An 11,044-nucleotide genomic window follows, 5' to 3' on the forward strand; every position below is an offset into this window, starting at 1 on the left:
AATCTTTACCTTGTTCTTTCTCCTAAAATATTTTGACCTTTAAGAAGTTCCCCAGTCCTTATGATCCTAAGCATTCTATTCAGGTTCAACTTTATAAAAAAAATAAACCCATCTCCTCCAATACTTAGTTTACTTTTTAATTCCCTAAATCTAAGACCAATTTAATACAGAATTTTGACTGAAGAACAACACATCCATAACTAATGCAACATAAGATTACATGCTGTGATTTTTTTTTAATGCAAATGATCTTAATTACAAATGAGAAAGAAAAAAAAAAAAACCTCACCTTTACCTTACCCTAGCAAGTGGCTGAAGCCTCCTAAACTCAAGGTCTAGGAATTTAGGGAAATCACACAAGCAGAACTCTAAAGTCTCCAGGGTAACCATACCAAAAGGCATATCTGGGCACATGATTTTAAAACTATATGACTATTTTGTTGTCAAATATATTACTAAAAATATTTTGCAGAAGTATATGTAGAAACATCTATGGATGATACAGAATACTCTCTACATGTTTTGTACCTCTTTTTTCATTTTTAGGATATTATGCCTGTTTGAAAGCATTCTAACATATTCTTAACAACTCCAACATGTCTTGATTAATTTTATAAAGTGTTATGACTAATTTACTAAAGAAAGTAACAAAATGTTCATGTGCTACACAACAGACTTTGGCTTTCCAAGAATCAATAACTATGTTGCACTGCCTTTTTTCTATTTTTTTCCCCTCTACATTTGTGGGGGCTTGTTAACTTTGATGTACTTGTCATTTACCTGTATCATATGCTCAATCTAGTGGAATGGAGATGTATGCAATCAATACTGGAAATTTAGCAATGCTCCAGGTTTCTGATGCTAATAATAAATAGTTCTTTAGTATTAAATACAGTGCATCTTCACTGACACCAGATAGAATAGCATATTCAAATGCTGTATGTATATACATAAGGTGCATAGGTACATATATACGTACGTACATACATATACATCCCTCAATACACACATTAACTTCAACTGTAAAATTTCATTAGGTTAGAATAATCACATCCTAACAAAATGAAGTTATTTTATATACATTTCTTGAAAAAGAGCATGAATGGGAAATGTGACAAACTAAAATTGGTGTCTTTTATGAAGCTAAGTAAATTCTGACACAGTTTTCAAAACAGTTCACTCAGTGCTCCTACCAAGATCTTTTTCCCTTAACTGGGACAATAAATCTGCCCCTAGTTTAGATATTAGAGGAAGGCAAGAAAAGTCATACATGAAGTTAGCTCTGTGTGATTCGAACTTGAGATTTAAACATTTATAAGACAAAAACAAAAGCCCAAATATTTGCTTATATATTTCTATAAATTCTTTGTATCACCAGTAAGTATCAGTATAACCTAAGCACCACTACCAAAAAAAAGAATGCAGCATACAGCAAGGGGAAGTCTTTTCAATTTTGTTTAATAAAATTAGCTCCCTAATTTGTTCATTGGACTCAACTCAGACAAACTGCTTTAAGTTGAATATTTATGTTTTAGAATTTATTGCAGTTTTATAACTACCACAGTATTTGAATGCTATTTTTAATAAGTCATTTTGAAATGTGTAGCGTGCCCTACAAGAAAGACACTGTTCTCAAAGAAAGTAGCTACCACAGTGAATTAGAAAAATGTTACGTGATTTACAGGAATGCACTGCACAATGATAGCCATCCTACGACTAATTCTATAGTACCTTCCAACAGAAAAGCTTTAGTGTTTTCTCAAATCAAAGTCATTTACGTATTGGCAAAATGGATTTGCCCTGTTTGCCTTCAAGTAAGACCTCTTCTGGCTCTCAAAGAAGCCTTCACCTATCGGGTCACCAAGAGACAAACAGTGCTGCTCAGCAAGGAAGCAGCCACGACTGTGCATTATTTTAGATAACATTTTATCCCTTCACTCCCCCTTCTCCTTTCTTCCCAACCAATACGATGTTTATAACTTTGTGCACCTGAAGCATTTCAAAGAAGTGATCCTATATAAACTCTTCTACATATGAAGTTCCACTAAATGGATTTTTTGGGAGCTGAATTTTTTTAAAGGAAAAAAAAGATTATACACCTCCTACATGCAGTTACTTTTAGAAAAGCAATTTCTGTGTTGACTAAAGAGTGAAACTGTCTTCAAATTTTAAGTTGATTCATAAACTAGCTCAATGCTAAAACTGTAAAGACCCACAAAAGTTATGCCCTGAAGATAAATATTTAAAGTCTACTCAATAAAACCTGAGAGACTATGTGAAAATCACTACATTCAAATGGAAAATGAATATCCAAGTGCGTTTACAAAGTTAACATTTATTATTCTGACAGCCCTGTTTTGAACTAAATTTTGAAATGCTATTTTTGGTGAATTATTTACAAATTAAACATGGAAGAATAAAAATTCACTTTTCCTGAAATGAGATGGCACATGTTAAAGGAGAAGTCATAAGACAGGAATCCTGGTTTTAGTTCTGACTTCACAGATGGAGAACTACACACGTTTAGAGATCTGCAAGGAATTTGCAAGACTGTGCAAGGTTGTACCACATAGCCTCCAATATTATAAAATGTGAAGAATTCTTTGTATATTTGGCAATGGAACTGCATGGACAATTAAGCCTCAAGTTAAGCATTTTTATTATGTTTTGCTTACTAGAAAAAGCCCAAGCACCTAAGGCACCAAGGATATATTGGACCACACTCAAAAATTAGCCATAGTTGGGGCACCTGGGTGGCTCGGTCGTTTGAGTGGCCAACTGTGGCTCTGTGAGTTCGAGCCCCACATCAGGCTCTCTGCTGTCAGCGCAAAGTCTGCTTTGGATCTTCTGTTCCCCCCTTCCCTCTGCCCCTCTCGCACTCACGTGCACGTGTTCTCTCTCTCAAAAACTTAAAACAATAGCCATGGTTAAGCTATAAAGCTGATAAATTACATACAGACAAAAGCAAAGTTTTACGAAAAAACTCACTTCAATTTTAGGTATCTTTATCTTTATTCCTAAAAGAATCAAGATGAAGTCCAATCTTTCAGGTGGATGTACGACTCTCTTTATTTTGAGAGAGAGAGACAGCATGAGTGGGGGAGGGGCAGAGAGAGAGGGACAGAGAAAAAGAGACAGAGAAAGGGAGCAAGAGAGAGAATCCCAAGCAGGTCTCAAAGGGCTTATACTCACCAACGGTAAGATCATGACCTGAGCCAAACCCGAGAGTCAAGACACTTAACCACCCAGGCACTCTTTTTCATAAAGTTTATTTATTTTTTCTTTTTTACTGACCTGGTAGTGATTTCTGGTACGGTTGTTTTAATTAATACAATCTTATGCCACTTCTCAAGTCTCAGAGGCAAAAAGTATTAGTAAGACGTTAGAGTTTAATGAAAACTCTGGAAAAACTACTTTTTAAGCAATGGGAAAATGAGCATAATTTCCTTGGCTTAAAAAAAAATCTGTAATTTCAGTAAGTTTTAATTATCTAAACCATGTATGTCTGCTTCCTTTAATCTGTGCAACTCCACAGGGGAACTGTTTTTAATCCTGCCTTTCAAAGCTGTGACCATCCCAAGAGGGAATCACTCATTAAGCATTTTCTGTGCCTATTACATAGTAAGTGTCCTGCCAATCACTATGGGGAGTATAGTTTAAAACAGACAAGAAACCTTCTCTCAAAGAGCTTACAGCTAAGAGAAAATACGTGTTACGTATAAAAGAGCTAGGCAAGTATAAACTAATTGTTATGACCAGTTTGCCTATAAATTCCCTCCAAAAATATTTAATAACAATGACTTAAAACCATAAACTTCCAGTTTGAAATGACAGAAACACAACAAATTATGGAAAAAAGCAAAGCATGAGCCGGCCATTTATGGTGGTCATTCTAACATAGACCTAATTAGTAAGATAATAAAACCAATGTATTTTTTTTAATATCTTGGCTAGACAATTTCCTCCAAGTGAACTTTTATATAACTAAACTATTATTTAGAAATTCTAGATCATTAATAAAGCTAGAAATTTGAAAACTTTCATCACAAAAAGATAATGCCACACAAAAAAAGTGATGAAGATTATGCTTTACTGTTATTTCTTGCTCAGGAAAAAGGCTCTCCCAGCAAACAAATCATTTAAGTTCTCTAGGGCTCAGCTTAGTCATCTGCAAAAAATGAAAGAATTACTCCTCCCTTAAAAGTTTGCTAAGGGGCTCCTGGGTGGCTCAGTCGGTTAAGCCTCCGACTTTGGCTCAGGTCAGATCTCACATTCGTGAGTTCGAGCCCCGCATCAGGTTCTGTGCTGACAGCTAGCTCAGAGCCTGGAGCCTGCTTCCAGTTGTGTGTCTCCTACTCTCTCTGCCCCTCCCCCTCTCATGCTCTGTCTCTCTCTGTATCAAAAATAAATAAACCATTAAAAAAATTTTTTAAAAAAAAGTTTAAGTGTGAATTCCTCTCAATATAGTGGAGGATTGAGTAATACACTATACCCATACAAACATCATAATAAATTCTTCATAAGAAATAATTCTCAAATATACTGCTTCAAATCGTTTTATTCAAAGCTGTCATTTCTTGAGTTATCCCTCATTCTACTCCCATGTCTTCATTTTGGTTGTCCTTGCCACGGCCTAGAAGACATTCTCTTTCATTTCTACCTATCCAAGTTCTAGTCTTCAACTTATGTTCTATCTTTCTCATAAAACTTTTGCCAAACTCCTTCTCTTCTAAACTGTATAGGCCTTCAAGACAGTAGTGAAAAACTGATATTTTGTCTTATATAAATCCTTCTTTCTTACATGATTTTTCTACCATCATAGGTTCTTGGAGGTTCTCCAACTTTACTGTTTACAGCAACTAGCACGCTTCATTTAATATCTACAAACCCACTTAACTGAATAAATCTTCTTATGATTATTTCACTCACTATAAAAAAGTCAATGGTCAATAAATGTTCACTGAATAAATGACTAGGCTGATAAATGACAGTAAGTAAAACCAAAGCAGCAACCAAAGCACCAGAGTTATTCATCATAGCAAACAAAGCTGCTATTGATACTTTTAAGCCAATGATACCCCTTTAAGAATACAAATAGTTTGGAACAAGCAATAATTTTCACTTCAGTGATATTTCAGAGTCTCCTATTACCAATCATCCACACAAATAGGGATAATAACCCTCAAAAATATGGTTATTCACCTTTGGCTAAATTACAAACATTTTTTAGTTACATTTATACTGTCATATAATCATAACCTGACTCACACAGATAACCAACTCATTAGATATACTCTTAAAGCTGAAGAAAACAATCTCAGTTTCAGAGACAATTCACTAACCTTTTGTAAAGAAAGTTCCTATTACCATTGGTATAAATAAGTCAACTTTCAGTCCTACCTTCCACTCCTACACCAACGTCATTAGCAATGTTAACTTCCCACTTAATTCTCTCTTCTACAACAAAATGTCAGTCTTGGCTTCTCTCCTTGAGGAAAAACTCACCAATGATCCCTCAGACCTTTTACTCTCCAAATCTTGCTCTTTGTTAGATTATTCAGAGATCCTAGATTAATCCAACAGCAGAAAAAAAAATGATAAATGCTTTTCATTTTTGTTCATAGTAAACTCTTTACTGTTACCTCAACCATAAGAGTAACTCAGGCATTTAAAAGTTTATCAAGAAGTTACTACTTTTTAAGTTGAAATTCATGTAACTAGGCCCAAGAACTGATTAAATATATATTGAAGGTAATTTTTCATTACTCGGGATGTAAAATACTGTCTTCTACTATCTGAAGGAATACATACCAGAATATGAATGACTAATTTTTTCCCCCTCTTCATTCTGATAACCTAGAAGATTATTTTACCTGAGTAAAACTCTAGGTAAAATATAACAGAACTTCTCTTTAGGGGGCCACATCTGGCAGAGCTAAGAACCCAAAACAAAACAAAGAGAAGTATGTATATGTTAAGGGGGAGAAGCATTCTAAATGTGAAGAAAATCCAATGGCTGCTCTTTATCCAAGTTTCAAACACATCTCAAAAACCTATATTTACAGGTATTATAGTACAGAATAAGACTGAACCCATCTTTTCTTCTCACAGCTTCAGAATGCTGACCAGGGTTAACCTCTTATACCATGACTGAGTTAGCAAGTTTTGGCAGAGGAAAACAGTCATTTTCACATTATTAGTTTGTTCATTTAGTTCCTGGTCATTACTTCTACCACAAAAGGCAATTTACTGATTTCAGGATACTGTGAGAAATCATGTAATTCCCTGTAGCACACATAAGTGTTCCAGAAGGAAACTTTTTTGCCTTTACAGATTTCAATTATCTACCTCAAACTCCCCAAATCTGTAAGGATTAGTACTTTTAGTCACTGAGCAGGTAAAAACATAAAATATTAACATTTTACATAAAATATTAGTAAATCCTCAAAATAATAGTAAGGCAATATTTTTGCACTAAGAACTTTAGGGGCACCTGGGTGGCTCAGTCAGTTGAGCATCCAACTTTGGCTCAGGTCATGATCTCACAGTTTATGAGTTGGAGCCCTGCCTTGGGCTCAGCGCTGACAGCTCAGAGCCTGGAACCTGCTTCAGACTCTGTGTCTCCCTCTCTCTGTCCCCCCCTCACTCAGGCTCTGTCTTGGTCTCTCTCAAAAATAAACACTAAAAATAAATAAATAAATAAATAACTTTAGCTCAAGTAACTGGCAACGTGAGCATACAAAAAAAGAGACACACCACAGCAGCTTCATTTAATGACTTGTTTCTTGAAAGATAAGGGACTTATGTGTGTCCCCACTGCTGGATTATTAGTTATCATTTTTTCTAGGTTTAATCAACTTAAAACACTTAAAGCATGTGTATTTTAAAGATAAATACACTAATAGCATGTAAAATACACTGTAGTTAAATACTACTTAGAAGAGCCAAAAAAAAGGAAAAGGAGAGGTACTGAAACTTGTGTTGTGTTCTAGCTGAAACGACTATTACTTGGTCCAGCTGGATGACCCAGGGCTTACACACACACCCCCCATCTAACAGCAGTGAAGTCTAAGTAGACAAGCTTACAGGTGAAACTCATTATTTCCTGCTGTTTATATATTATTAGCTATGTATTGCTACTTACTTAGATATAAAATATAAAACTCACTGATAATTACACTAAGAAATACTAGAAAATCATCACAGAAAAAGTTAATCTGAAAAAAACCACCACAGAGACAAAGCATTAATGGGTAGTAATATCACATGACAATAGTCTGCTTAAGGGGGAAAAAAAAGGACTGCACTACTTGAGGTGTTATTTCTCATTTAGAGAAAAAATGGAGATACTTTTTGGTGCAATAATAGAAGTAGCCTGTTCAGGGTATAAGAATCTCCAAACAAGAGTTATATTCAGACTAAACTCATTTTGTGAGCTAACTCTTACACAACTTACTTGCCTTTTCATGTACATTTGGATCACTTCACTAAAACTTTTAAAAACTGGAGCTAAAAAGGTAGTAAGACAGTTCAAATAACCACTTCCTGTCAGAAACTGGTATTTCTTATTCAAAAGAAATGTCTTTCATTTAAAGAAATAAAGGCATAATTCCCTTAGTTTAAAAGGTTATATAAGATCTAAAAATAAAATCAGCTCACTAGCCGGTTAATAAACAGGCACATCCCTACAATGAATTGTCTCATTAAAAAGAAAAAAAAAATGAAGTCCTTAATATACTGATATAAAGCAATTACTAAGCCATATTGAGTGAAAAACAGCAAGATACAGGATAGTGTATTCAGCATACTACCATTTGTGAGAAAAAAAGTGGAACACAGGGTGGGGAGCACATACAATATTTGCTTTTATCAGGGTAGAATTACCTACAAGGACAAATTGGTAACCCTTGAGCAATGGGAGTGAGAATGAGGTGTATCACATGACTGTCTGCTGTATTAAAGTTTATGTGGTGAACATATTATGGACTATCTGAATGACTCCTAAAAAAATTAAATCGGAAACATAAATATACATATTCTGCCTTATTAGTCATCATGTCCCCCAAACTTCCCACAGTTCCTTGATGGTAGAGATAAAACAGTGTAATTCATCTTTGGATTCACTGTAGCTTTTGGCCCAATTTACTAAATGTACTACTACTGAATAATTTTTTTCAAATTAAAGAAAACATTTGATGAATACTTGTGAAATGCCTGGCATTTAATAGGTATTAACTTATATAATATCTACATTTCTATTAAGTAAAGTATATTTATGACGTAGGAAATTGAGGAATGGAGAAGAAATCTGAAGGTCCCACAGTTAGGAAGTTAAAATAAAGCTTAAAAATGAATAGCTATCATTAATTGAGTCCCCAAGGAGGTGCTTTATAATTATCTCACAGCCCTATAAATTAGGTGGTATTCTAATTTAACAGATAAGGAAATGAAGGCTGAGAAAGATTAAGAAACTTCGGTAGGTCACAAAATTTCCTGAGGGTGGGCACAAGACAGCGGTGGCAATAGCAGGAATGAAACTCAGGCCTGAGTCCAAACCCAGCCTTCTTTCCACTAACTAAATTCTCTGTCACAGTAAATGCTAACCAAATATTTGAATTACCATGAACTACTGCTTCAAGTGATTCTGTAGTAGAAATGAGTTTACACATGACTAAGAAAAAAAAATCCCTGCATTTCTTTCTATTCCCTATTCTTAAATTCAGATTTGAGGTCTGTAGCCATCACTGAAGTGTCACTGTACATCAGCAAATACATGTTCCTAAGATTCTGCCACAGACTGCTGTCAACAAGTCTTTATAACAATATCTGATAAGTTACTTTATGGAATAAGTGAAATTATAAATTTCAGTGATATATTGTCAAGCATTAAGTTACAATTTTTTTGGACTGTGGAAAAAAATGAAAAAAATTTTATGAGGTGAAGTAGGGTATACATACTTGGTTTTATTATGACCATATTATAGCTAAAAAAAAAATACCCAATCTTAGGATGAGAGCTAAAATAAAGCTATGTCTCTATAAAAAGGAAATTTTCTATTAATCAGATATAATCAAGAAAATGAATGTCAGCAGGGAAAGGAAGATACCATTTTATGGATCACGTTTCTAAGTTTCCTTAGGCTCTTCTTACAAAAAAAAAGTCATTCAAAAGGGGGTAACACCAGTTTTAAGTGTCCTTTAAACATTTTTCAGTCTGTCTGAGTCAAAGATTCAACCGCTTTCTGAATATATGTTTCCATTAAAAAGAAAAATGCAAGCAGATTTAACTGTAATTTTTACTGGCTAGGAGGTGATGTAAGTCTAACTTACAGCCATGCTTCAAGTGAACATTCAAATATTAATGAATATAAAAGTTTGAAAAGTTCCACTTGGAATTGCTAAGAATCGCAGATGATGAATCTATAAATAAAACAAAATGTAAAAGATCCTCTGGATAAGAGAGGGAAAAAACCCATCAGAACACTTTTTTAATTCACAAAGAGTCATTGTCACACATTCTCTGTAAGGGACAAATATTCTACTCAACTGATGCTGGCTTGCAGAAAATCTTACGGACAAACAGCAATCTATGACATCATCAATACGCTAATTTCTTCAGCGTTTGGAAATAAAATCATCTTGCCAATCCTTATGTAAATTCTTTACTACATCTTAACTAAGTTTCCCGGCAATGACAAATTTCTAACGTGCTTGTGTGGTTTTTTTTTTTTTTTGAAAAGACTTGCAGCAGGGTAAAGTAGGTTTTGGAAAAGTGACTTGCATACAGAAAAATCGCAAAAACAGTGCTTCTGTTACCGATCAGTATTTATTCCTAACAAGAAACCTGGTATGTATCAACCGCAATGCTACTGTTCTATACTAGAACAGTGAGTATTTTCATTTCTTGTTCATTTTCTGTACCACCTAAAATAACTGCTTTGGCTTTACTTTTAAATCAGGAAATGAGCCGTGAGTGTAAAAAGATTTCAATGGCTAGAAACCGAAATTATCTTTTAAACCAAACCTTTAAAGGCAGAACTGATGCAAACGAAGGCTACGATGAAATTCTAACTTCTTAAGAAGGTATGACAAACTTAAATAGGTCACATTCCAGGTCCCTCAAAAACTGTCTTTTAATCTTTAACGTGTCAATGACTTTTCTGCGGTTTATTTTACCAACAGGCAAAGGAAAGACAAGCTTGTGGCTTAAACTGTAGTCAGTCTCCTTCAGGGGTTGCTTACTGCCCGGAGGCAAACACTGGATACTTTTAAATGCTTATTTTTAGATTTCATATTAATCAACCTCTTACTTAAGTTCAGGCAGAGACCTGTGAGAAACTTGGTGGGGTGGGGGGGAGATCCGGAGGACTCAAACTCGGTTAGCATGGTTGCCCCCCCCCCAAAAAAGTGATGTAAAACAAAAGTGCATCGCCCAATATTCGTTTCAACGAAGTGTTTCAGAATGATAGACCTCAAGTGATTATTACCTTATTGAAAAGGGTTAAAACCGAAACTGTTTTCAAACACCAGCTTCCCTTTTGCAGGATCCCAACAGTTTCTTTTAAAAAGTTTTACAAATATGTTTTTCTTAGCCCCCCCCTTCCTCCCCGAAAGAATGCATTTCCATGACTACTGCCTTAAAAAAAAAAAAAAAAGGGTGAGGGAGAAGAGTCAGAAATTATATTAAAAAGCACGGCTCTCCCCATCTCAACTAAGCAGAAAAGAACAGAAAACAGTAGGTTTCCAATGGGGTGGGAGCGGGGGGAAAGGGCACGAATAAAATACAGTACGAGAGGAAACCTTTGGTTTCGAACTTTATTGCACAAAGAGAGTGGAGAGAAGAGTAGGTCGGACGTTGCAGCGCTTCCCCTCGCGAAGCGGGCATGGCAGACACCGAGGCTACCGGGAAGGCAGGCACCTTCACCTCCTCTGCCCTCAACTGTCGCCTTCTTCCTCCTCCACCCCCCGCGGGCACCCCGGCAGCGCGGCCCCGGCGGACAGCCGGGCCAATTCGGCCCGGGCCGGGGGCGAGGCGGGCGGCGGG

General features: G+C 35.6%; 1 protein-coding gene across 5 annotated transcripts in view; it reads right to left on the bottom strand.

Moving 5' to 3' along the window:
- Window positions 1–11,044, bottom strand: part of CREB1 (cAMP responsive element binding protein 1) — a 59,416-nt gene that overhangs the window by 47,760 nt on the left and 612 nt on the right. The gene's annotated exons all lie outside the window — the stretch shown is intronic.

This window comes from Suricata suricatta, chromosome 3 (genome assembly GCF_006229205.1).
Source record: "Suricata suricatta isolate VVHF042 chromosome 3, meerkat_22Aug2017_6uvM2_HiC, whole genome shotgun sequence".
Lineage (NCBI taxonomy): Eukaryota > Metazoa > Chordata > Mammalia > Carnivora > Herpestidae > Suricata > Suricata suricatta.